This window comes from Gastrolobium bilobum, unplaced genomic scaffold (genome assembly GCF_033153095.1).
Source record: "Gastrolobium bilobum isolate Gb01-03AN ecotype WA unplaced genomic scaffold, APGP_CSIRO_Gbil_v1 utg409173, whole genome shotgun sequence".
Taxonomy (NCBI): domain Eukaryota; kingdom Viridiplantae; phylum Streptophyta; class Magnoliopsida; order Fabales; family Fabaceae; genus Gastrolobium; species Gastrolobium bilobum.
Genome location: NW_026896711.1, coordinates 1 through 12161, shown reverse-complemented (window position 1 = coordinate 12161; position 12161 = coordinate 1). Strand labels below are relative to the sequence as shown.

At 33.7% G+C, this 12161-nt stretch overlaps 1 long non-coding RNA gene across 2 annotated transcripts; it reads left to right on the top strand.

The window, feature by feature from the left end:
* Positions 1–975: 975 nt before the first annotated feature.
* Positions 976–3611, top strand: LOC133301579 (uncharacterized). Of its 2 annotated transcripts, none has more exons than XR_009750219.1 (3): positions 976–1286; positions 2660–2754; positions 3249–3611. It is a non-coding gene; the product is annotated as an uncharacterized LOC133301579 (long non-coding RNA). The 2 variants fall into 2 exon arrangements; XR_009750218.1 differs by having other exon boundaries at positions 3336–3610.
* Positions 3612–12161: the final 8550 nt, after the last annotated feature.

Here is a 12161-nt window from a genome sequence, read left to right as displayed (position 1 = left end):
TGAAAATAAAAGTATAAAAATAGAAAGAATGCATGGTTACGTGACTTGTTGGTTATACAAACTCAAAGAAAATACAAATGAATGGAGGTCAATCTCAGTAGAGAACAAATCTGGGAAGCCAAAGAATTAAATTTGAATCCCATTTACAACTACATAGACAACAAATAATTAGTGTTATCAACTACATAGACAACAAATAATCCGAGTCAATCATTTGTGTAATAATCCGAGTCAATCATTTGTGTAGGATCATAAAGATCAAAGTTATAACAACTCTCACTGTCAAAATATATAACAGTAAATCAATCGAGTGTTTAATTAGATTAAACACGTAATTAACGAAATGGTGAGTAGGAAATCATGTGATAAATATGATAATTAATTTAAGGATACAGTTCATACCATGTAAGTCTAATAGGGCCCAAATATAATTATGGATTATATATGAGGATATGGATGTTATGGTAGTAAAAGATCAGATTTATTTTAATAATTAGACGAAATAAGTATAATTATGATTTAGAATGTATAATTAATTAGTTTAGCAGAATTAGTGGGTTTAAAGTACCTTTAATTTAATTAGATAATTGCTGTAATAATTATTAAAATTAAGTTGAGATAAATTAAATAAAAGAAAATCCAATAAGAATTTAATTGAGGTTAGAAGAATTGAAGATGTATATAGGGTAACAATTGAAGTTACTTGGACTTTAATTTTACTAAAGCAAATCTCTTTTTGCTGCACCTCCACGTCACTTTTATTTCCTTGTAGTCAAGTAGTAGCATTTGAATTAAGCAACCAAGTAGCAATTGCTTAGCCTTCCAAATCGGTTTCATATTCCTTTTGGTTTTTCACGATAGTTTTCTTACCTTGTCTTTAGTGAGATAGCAAAACAACCATCATGTTGAAAAGTCAAAAAGGAGATGGCATGAAAGTTAATTCATTTGTTATAAAGGGTACCCAAAGTCGGTTGCCTCTTTAAGTCTCATTTCCACGGTTCATCCTTTTGTTTCTTCTTCTTTTACAAAACCGAACGCATAAGAAAGAATAGGGCAAGCGTACAACTTCATTTCCTGGCATCTTCCTGCTTCGGTTTCTCCAAAGAAATCAAAGACAACAACCTTAAGATCATACCCCAAGTGAAAGCGCCTTGTAAGAAGCCTTATTTGGTGAGATATTCCCCTTCCATGGTTGCGACCTCAAGGCTGTCAAGGGAGCTCTAGTGGACTGCCTTCTTTATTTCTTGTTGGAGAAAATATCCTAGCTTCTAGAGAAGTTAATTAAGGTATGTAAATTGATCTTTAATGGCTGTAATCATGGCTGGAAAACAGATTTATAATGTGTCTTGGATGAATTTTATTGAGGTTAAAGGATGTATGTATGTTGGAATTTAATTGGTTCATGGTTTGTTGTTATTGGATGATGCATTCTTCTAGTTGTATGCTTAAAACAATCTGCACATGGGGTGAATTAAGGAACCCCATATGGTTCGACCTTTATGTGTAAAAAGATGCACACTAGGTGTTTGTAATAATGCCTAAAAGAAATCAAGAATTAAGAAGGTCTTGTGATGAATTAAGTTGAAGAAAATGATGTAAAGTTCACTAGATTTTGGTGATATCCCCATAGGGCAAATCTGCCCTATGAATGATGAATGGTATGGAAGTGATTACATAGGTTTGTAATGAGGTATACATAAGTTAAAGATGCATGAGAATTGATTAAATCATGATACAATGAGTTTGAATTGAAAATAATCCTTGAATCCTTTGTTTTTGGATGCCTCAGCCTTTGTAGAAATTTAAGGGTGGATATTATTATGAAGTCGTCAACAAAGATTAGAGTATGTTAGATAATTTGTTGAAGATTGAATCCATAGAGAACCAATTTAGAATCTTTAGAAAAAGTGTTAACTCTAGGAACCTACACATGTGATTTTCAGCCCTCTTCATCAAAATGTGTGAGAGTGGTGTTTGAATACTTGTTTAAGTAAAATCTTTAACGTGTGGTTGTATAAGGTGCAATGGATTCACTTCTTGGTTAATTAAGAATGTAAAGTTCATAAGTTTAGTATGAAAGTGTTATCTATTTTATAAGAACAACTATGTAATTTAATAAAAAAATTATTGAGGGCTTGTGATTGAATTATTAATCACACAAATATGAAATAGATCAATCTAAGTAGTTAAATGAAAGGATGTTAGTTATGTGAAGTTAATAGAAATTTTATGTAAGAAATATTTGTATGAGAATCAAGTTAATTTGATTAAGTATGGCAACAAAAGAATTGTATATATGTTTATATATAGAATTCGGCCATGAAGGAATAATGGGCATAGATTATGTGTTTTCAATTCAAGTGATTGATTTATAGCATTTCCTAGAATAAGTAAGTATAATTCCAATGGTTTAAGATACATGAAGCTTTTTTTTAAAGTGTATGAAATGTCAACTATAAATTAGTAAATTAATTAACTAGTTGAGGGTCTAAGTTATGAAGTATAAATTAAGTGTAGACTTGTGGTATGGCATGAACTGTCAAGGGAAATAAAGTTGTCAAGTTGGTTATGAAATTGACATATGAAATATAATTATTCGGATTTCAAGTAATGTATATTTCATTGGAAATTAATGGTACTTTTATATGTACGGTAACAGAGTGTAATCAGATGAAGTAGGTGGACGAACAACTTGTAGACAACCAAGTGTACGGGTTATTAAATAGCAAGTTAGCAGCAGGAAAAAGACGACAGGTAAGCTTTCGGTTAGGAGTTTTCTCAGCCTTTTTGTTCCGCCATGATCAGTGGCGATTATGGTTTCCGTAAGGATATAATTGTTGTTAATATTGATACTTTGCGTAGTTGCATTCATATAGTGCATGCATATGATATTATTTATGTTATGATAAGTTAATATGATATGATCTTCAATGAAATAAAGCCTTGGAAGTATAAGTTATGGTTTCTGAACAGAGGAAACAATTATGGATATGATCACGGTATACATAAGGTATAGCCGATAATACTTTAGTTCTCTAATCATTATGAGTATGCTATTGAATATGATACGACATTACAAATATAAGATGGAAGCCTTATTCATACATAAGACATGAACATACTTAAGATTAATAAGAAAGTACATTATAAGAATAAATGAGAATTATTAGAAAAGATATATGATACAGAAATTCTAATATGGATTATATGGTGTTATCTATGTCTTGGTACTTGATATTTTCTTGCAGGAAGTGGACTCCTGGGTGGAGACTGCTCCATAAGCCCCAAGTTTATTGAGATTCATTCTCACCCCGCGTTATGGGGATATATTTCAGGTATCGCAGCAGTTGACGATCGTTCTCGGGGCAAGAGGCCCGTGGTTGATGAGTAGATCTGAGCATAGATGTTGCCTGCTTATTTTGGGAGTCTGTTGTATATATTGTGACACTGTGATGTATTATGTTTATGTAGGTTGATGTAGGATGTTGTAGTTATGGCACAGAGTCACCTTTTTGATATGATATATATAGAGTTATGGATCATGTATGTATACTACTGTATATGATATGGAATTGTTGTATATTGTGGGTTGTAAGAGTCCCAAGACATTGCTGGTCCTTGTGTGTGCCACCCATTGGATTATTAGGTATATTTGTGGTATTAGCAAGCTTATGTAAATTTGGGGATTTAAGGAAAAACAGAGGAAACTCTGGCGAATTTTCTGTAGAATTGGCAGATTTTAGGTGAACTTCGGGAGAGCATATCTCCCTCCATAGAGGTCCGATAGGGACGTGCCATACGCCTTTTTGAAGCTTGAGATGTCCCCTACATTGTGTAAAAATATCAGAATTTTTTGGGTTGTGCGCAGCCCTGTGGAAGTCAGTGAACACAACTGCCCTGTTTTGCCCTGCACTTGGGGGCTGTTTTGGTCCAGTTTTGGGAATTTTATTCCTGCTTCATTTCTTGGTCAAATTAAGCGTATGATATATCAAATTGAAGATTGAGGTGTCTAGTTTATAGAATAAAAGTTTGAGAGCAATTGGATGAGTGAATTTTCTGCAGTAATTCGAGGAGTGAGAGAGGTTTTGAGCTGTTTTGGGGTTGGTTGGCTGTTTTGCTTATCCAACTTCAAACGGCGATATCCGGAGCAAACGTGCTCCGATCATAGCGTGTGATAGCTTTTTAGAAAGGTAATTAAGTAAGAAAGAAATATAACCTAAGTGGAAGGTCTGAATATTTGTGGTGCATTCGCAGTAATTTAATTAGTGAACCATGTTCGGGTAAGTAAAAACGTAAAAGTTAGTAATTGGCTAAGTGGGTTTATGGGAACCCCTTAGTAACTTATGATAAGTAAAATAAGACATAGAAGTAGTTTAAATAAGTATTCCGCAAGAGTTTACAGTTACGGTCACAGCTTTTAATTATTACGTTTTTATTATTTTAAATGCTCGCGTAATAATCGTAAAAAGTTTATTCGCATTTTTATAAATGAATTGCTGTGATTGTAACTGCGCTTAATATCATATTAATGTTAACAATACCAGTGTACAACGGGCTGTTACAAAAGTCAGAATCAAAGTCCAAGTCCAAGTCTTCATTTAAGATTGAGCCTATTGAGCTTAAATTGGTAAGATGTAAAGCATAACTGCCATCCTGTCTTTGGTCAGCCAACCCCTGAAATGGCACAATATTACTTGTTTGCCTAGGACTAATCGTCTCACCAGATGAAGAGGATATTTAAAAGGACTGACTTGCTGGGTTGCCTTAGACCTGATTCTTTTCAGTCGAAGTCTTTATTTCTGCAGCAATTAAAAAACAAATAAAGTTCTATAAATGAAAAACTATGGTTTTATGAAATTAAAGCAGAAAGGAAAAGAAAAAAATACCTGCAGATGGCTGGCCACATGCGCCCTAGTAAGATGCTTCTCAGCCTTCATCAATTGAAGAATTTTTCTAGGTACAACCTCTGCAATCAAAAGAACATACAAATGTGTCAGACTTCATTAACAATAATGCCATGACATCTACTCCAGTGCACTACAGATTAGGAAGAGTATTTGAGAAAGCATTCAAAATAATGTTGAACAAAAAAATACAGCAATTGGAAAAATACAACAAACATATACTTTTGCAATAAAAAAAAAAAACCCAGAGTTTTCACAGGAATGGAAAAAGGCATCATTGTTCCATTTTTGGCAGCGAATGGAAGACACAGTTGGGACCAATTGGGCAGCTTCCAGCTCTCATGAGACCAAATTAATCATGATCGAATTAAGGAAAATTTAAATTTTGATTTGTTCAGTTTTCGAGAGATGCCAAATAAGTATATTAGCTTACTCCAAGGAAAGGATTACTGAAATAGAGGAATACATGGGTAGTGGATTTGTTTGTTATTTGGAAATGCACACTGGTATTAACAACGGAGAAGCCATTTTTTATTTTGGTGCAGATTCCAATATTATGACAGAAATTATATATCCAAGTGGGGCTGAGACAGATGTTCGAAGAATTATGGTTGCATTCTGGGCAGTGGATGTGAAGACACTTGTGGAAATAAAGTTTGCAAAGAGAGGTGATGGAACTAGTTTTCACATTGTAATATTATTAGGATTTGATTGCTATTTCTACACAAAAATATAATAAAAGTATTGCTAAAATAAAGCAGAAACATCAATTGATTGACCAATTGTAGCAATTAATAACAATTAAGATAACAACTACTTTGCATTATAGAGAAAGGGTGAATAACTTACTGTCAACACCCAAGTCATTAACAACGGCCACAAAACACCGACCGATGGAGCTCTTCGGTGCAAACAACCCGAGACTGCTTTTGGGTTGATCGGTCCTCTTGGTTAAGACCTTTCTCAAGTTCTACATGAACTTAATCCTCATCTTCTTCCATCTTCTCAGCTTTTTCATCATCTTTATCCTCATCTTCTTCCATCTTCTCAGCTTCATCCTCATTTTCATCCTCATCTTCTTTCATCTTCTCAGCTTTTTCATCATCTTCATCTTCTTCCATCTCCTCAGCTTCATCCTCATCATCTTCCATCTTTTCAGCTTTTTCATCATCTTCAACATGATGAAAAACCAACATGTTATCATTCCAATCGAAACCAACATCTAAATATTGCGAAAAAAAAAACGAAAGAAAGAAAGAAAGAACCATTAATATTTAAAAAATAAATAAAATGGAAAACCCACATATCTAAATATATCCAATGTTAGTTTTGTTAAATAAAACACCAACTGAAAAAACTAACAAACTCAACTAGACAAAATCAAAAAACAAAAAAACCAGTTAATAGTCCAGTAATAAGATGTCTGGGCAGACAGAAACAAAAGCACACAATCGAACATCCACTGTATTATCAAGAAAAAAAAGAAACGAAATCGAAAGAAAAGAAAAGCAAGAACATAATGGAAAAGCCACACCCTCAATATTGCCAGAATAATAAAGAAAAACAAAGAAAGAAACATATATTTCATATGGTATTGACAAAACACAAGCCACACCCTCATTCTCTATTTTCAAGAAAAAAAAAAGGAAAGGAAAGAACACAGTCGAATATCAGCAAGAAACCCACATACTCAATCTTTTCAAGCAAGAAATATCAGCATATAATCAAACATTTTCAAGAAAAAAAGAAAAGAAAAGGAAAGAAAGGGAAGAAGTATTATACCTAGGTATTGACACCTTTGTAGGAGTGTTGCCAAACAATACAGGCTGTATGGGTCATCATCTCCCATTGCATCCCATCTCCCATTGCATCCCATCTCCCATATTCATCCTCATCTTCTTCCATCATCTCAGCTTCATCCTCATCTTTATCCTCTTCCATCTTCTCATCTTCATCCTCATCTACTTGCATCCCATCTCCCATTGCATCCCATCTCCCATATTCATCCTCATCTTCTTCCATCATCTCAGCTTCATCCTCATCTTCATCCTCTTCCATCTTCTCAGCTTCATCCTCATCTTCATCCTTTTCTACTTGCATCCCATCTCCCATATTCATCCTCATCTTCTTCCATCATCTCAGCTTCATCCTCATCTTCATCCTCTTCCATCTTCTCAGCTTTTTCATCATCTTCAACATGATGAAAAACCAACATGTTATCATTCCAATCGAAACCATAGATATTTAAAAAATAAATAAAATAGAAAACCCACATATCTAAATATATCCAATGTTAGTTTTGTTAAATAAAACACCAACAGAAAAAATTAACAAACTCAACTAGACAAAATCAAATTTACAAAATTAAAAAACAAAAAAACCAGTTAATAGTCCAGTAATATGATGTCTGGGCAGACAGAAACAAAAGCATACAATCGAACATCCACAGTTATCAAGAAAAAAAAAGAAACGAAATCAAAAGAAAAGAAAAGCAAGAACATAATGGAAAAGCCACACGCTCAATATTGCCAGAATAATAAAGAAAAAGAAAGAAAGAAACATATATTTCATATGGTATTGACAAGCAACTGTTGACAAGCCACATCCTCAATCTTCTATTTTCAAGAAAAAAAAGAAACATACTGTATTTTCAAGAAAAATGAAATCAAAAGAAAAGAAAAGCAAGAACATAATGGAAAAGCCACACCCTCAATATTGCCAGAATAATAAAGAAAAAGAAAGAAAGAAACATATATATTTCGTATGGTATTGACAAGCAACTGTTGACAAGCCACACCCTCAATCTTCTATTTTCAAGAAAATAAAAGAAACATACTGTATTTTCAAGAAAAGAAAAAAGAAAAGAAAAAAGAACACAGTCGAATATCAGCAAGAATATGATGTCTGGGCAGACAGAAACAAAAGCATACAATCGAACATCCACAGTTATCAAGAAAAAAGAAGAAACGAAATCAAAAGAAAAGAAAAGCAAGAAGATAATGGAAAAGCCACACCCTCAATATTGCCAGAATAATAAAGAAAAAGAAAGAAAGAAACATATATATTTCGTATGGTATTGACAAGCAATTGTTGACAAGCCACACCCTCAATCTTCTATTTTCAAGAAAAAAAAAGAAACATACTGTATTTTCAAGAAAAGAAAAAAGAAAAGAAAAACGAAATCAAAAGAAAAGAAAAGCAAGAACATAATGGAAAAGCCAAACCCTCAATATTGCCAGAATAATAAAGAAAAAGAAAGAAAGAAACATATATTTCATATGGTATTGACAAGCAACTGTTGACAAGCCACACCCTCAATCTTCTATTTTCAAGAAAAAAAAAGAAACATACTGTATTTTCAAGAAAAGAAAAAAGAACACAGTCGAATATCAGCAAGAAACCCACATACTCAATCTTTTCAAGCAAGAAATATCAGCACATAATCAAACATTTTCAAGAAAAAAAGAAAAGAAAAGAGAAGAAAAGAAAGGGCAGAAGTAACATACCTAGGTATTGACACCTTTGTAGGAGTGTTGCCAAACAATACAGGCTGGTTGGGTCATCATCTACTTGCATCCCATCTCCCATATTCACCAATTCCATTGTCTTGATAAAACAATCCAAGAACAAGAGAAAGAAACAAGCAAGAACAAGAGAAAGAAACTAGGAAACCCAAAGAAACCAAGAAAACTTTAAGAAGGAGAGAAAACAGAGAAAGAAACCCTAAGAAAACCTTAAGAAAACAGAGAAAGAAACCCTAAGAAAACCTTAAGAAGAGTGAAAAGAGAGAAAGAAAAATTTTAATTTATATTTTTTGGCGGCAAAACTATGATGACCGTTGTATTCTCTTAACTCTTAACTCGTAAGTTATTTCCGTCCCTCTGAAGTTCTAATTTAGCTACTCTTAAAATTTATTATATTTACTAATTTATATTAGCTAATGTATATACATATTAAAAAATATATGTGTGGATGGACAGATGAGAAATATATATTCTAATTTTAAGGAAATAAAATTCATTTTAATTATTAAAAATATGAGACATGATTGGGTTGAGAAAAAATTCATCACAATATATATATATATATATATATATATATAATTCATTATAGTTTGACTAATTACTTTGATTAATTTAATAAAAAAACCCGCGATTCACACTAAAATAAATATAATCATAATAATATTTATTAAAAAATTGGCTTTACTAAATGCTAACATCTTTTAAAGAAGAGTAACAGAAGAAAGCTTGAGAAGAAGCATTTACAAAGACCTTAATCTAGATGACTTTAAAGAGACTTTGGTTATTGATACCACCATTTAGAAAAAATTCAACAGACGCTTAAACGAGGATTAAAATGCAATGAACATTATTTACCCAAAAAAAAAAAAACAGAAATGCAAAGAAGATTGAGGGAAGACAATCTTAGAGTTCTATTGGTTGTGTCCCCACAATCACAACATAATACAGAATGAAGAAGAGGTACTTACTTACCAGAGAGGTGACTACTTCAGTTGTTTGATGAAATACTTCTGAGGGATCTACACCACAGAACACTGGCAGGACCTTGGTATATTTGGTTCTGCTCTGCTCCATTATTACCTCCTTAAAACATTTCCAGAGAAAATAGTGTTTACTATTTTCTCTGGAAATGTTTTGAGAAAACAATAACATAAACACTATTTTGAAACGCCTCATCATTATCATGTAAAAAACACTCGTTGTTTGTTGGGTGCACATGCAAAGAAGAGAGTGGTTCTGATCTGTAATATAATGGGGTAGGTGGTGGCGGTTTCGGTGAACTGAAGACAATGGATCTGTGGAAGTGAAATGAGAGTCCAAAGATAATTTAAAGTGAGAGAGAATGGACAGATCGCAGCAATAAGTTTTTGAGAAAGGTGAAAGAGAGAGACACGTAGAGATAGAAAGGTAGGAAGCGGAAAAGCTCAAGAGAGAAGAGTGGACGCAAAAAAATAAAAGCAAGCGCTCTTGTCAAATCACAACTTTCACATTAGGTGAAATGAGGACTGACAAAAGCAATTAATGGCTCTGATCTCTGATCAACAGAACAGTAGTATCTCTCTCCTATTCCCCAAATAAACTTTAATCTCATACTACCATTGTAACAGCCCGTTGTACACCTATTGTTAACATTAATTATGATATTAAGCGCAGTTACAATCACAGCAGTTCATTTATAAAAATGCGAATAAACTTTTTCCGATTATTACGCGAGCATTTAAAACATAAAAAGGCGTAATAATTAAAAGTTGTGACCGTAACCGTAAACTCTTGCGGAAGACTTATTTAAACTATTTTTATAACTTACACTACTTATTATAAGTTACTAAGGAGTTCCCATAAACTCACTTAGCCAATTTTCAAACTTTACGTTTTTACCTATTCGGACATGTTTCACTCTTAATTTTTCTGCGACCACACCACTTGCAACCAAACCTTCTTCTCGGATTAGATCTTTGTCTTACTTAATTCCCTTTTCAACAAGCTATCATATGCTCAATTCGGAGCTCATTAGCTCCGGTTATCGCCGTTTGAAGTTGGATCAGCAAATAGCCAAACAACCCCAAAAACAGCACCAAACCACTCACCTTATCATCTAATACACATTTTCAAATTAAGCTCTCTAACATCACAATTCACCAAATCAAAGTTTAGGTTTTCAAAATCAAATCATCACCATCAACCGTTTAAAATGCAAGAGCACTCACCCAAACGGAAGGTATAAGACTCCTCCTAACTATACTCCACCATTGGAGCACTTGGAAGCTTCAAGAACACAATTTTTCTCCTCAAAACCGCGGCTGTAAATGGCCAAGATCTCCTCACACACACGATTTCAAGGCTCAAGAGTGGTACCAATGTGTTTAGGAGGTGTTTTCCAACAAGTTTCAAGACAAAAATCGTTGGATTTGGTTGAGATTTGACCAAGTTATGGAAGAAAGAAAGCTTGAGCAATTCTTGGCCATGGAGGGGCTGCTGCACGCGGGAGAGAAGAGAGGGAGGAGAGAGAAAGTGTGAAAAAAAAGGTGAGTTTGACTCACTTAAGTCACAAGCGGGTCCCACACGCGTTTTAACTTTAATCAATCATCTAATTTCAACCACAAATTCATGACCTACGTATTTTTCTTGTTCATGTCATATTTTTGTTTCCCAAAAATACTGATAAAATTTTCACGCTTATCGGTACAATTATACCGCAGTATTTTTACACCGGAAAATCACTATTCATCAATTTTTCTCAAAATGACTCATTTCCATCAAATTTCATCAAAATCATATTTCCTAACTCAACAAACCATTTATAACTCATATTTGAAACCTAGAGCTCAAAATTCAACTGGCACGTTTTACGGTGCAATCGTAACGCGGTATTTTTACCCGCGAAAAACACTATTCACTGATTTTTCAGAAACTTGCCTGTCCACTCAATTTTTCGTTCTGAATCCATTTCCAGGGTTATTTTTATCATCGGAGACCTTCTGCTCAATTTTTATCTTCCTAGGGTTGCGTGTTGGCTAATTACTGTTTTGCCCTTATGTTCTCACCCCAACTTTTAGAATTTTGTCCGTGAGGTTCCCAACAGACATCCTCAAGTGTGTATCTTTACCATTTTACTTTTATCATAGATATAGTCTCCTTTTCGTGATACTCATTATCCTTCGACCCTTCATAATTTCTCGTCGCTTTCGCTGATTTGCAGGTAATAATATAACAATATTACGGATTTGTCGGTATCAATTTACCTCATTCTCATCTTTATCCATCTTTCTGACCCATGGTCGTTCTCAAAAGCATCTAATCGTTTTCATGCACATTCACTAGTTATTCCTGGAGTATTTCCAACTCGCGTTCTTTAGTACTTAACTTTCTTCGCGGTCCTCACTGTTTTGACAATACCCCAACAACCATTTCTTTCCATTACTGTCACTACTCTTATCATTTCGTTGTTTTCTTGGCTTTCACCCAAGCACATACTTTCTAGTTTCAAAGGCACTTTGTCGTGTCCTACAATTACGACTCACATTAAATTCTATACTCATATACATTATTTTTCCTTGTCACGTGTCTTCACCTCTTTTTAGGTACTCACAACTATATCTTTCTCTTTGTGATACGAAACTAGCAATACTCATACTAGTTTATATTTTCGATAAGCCCTATAAGGCCTTTCGACCACAAATACTCATGAAATTTTTCCATCTACAAACTCATATTCATAATTTACACTCATTGT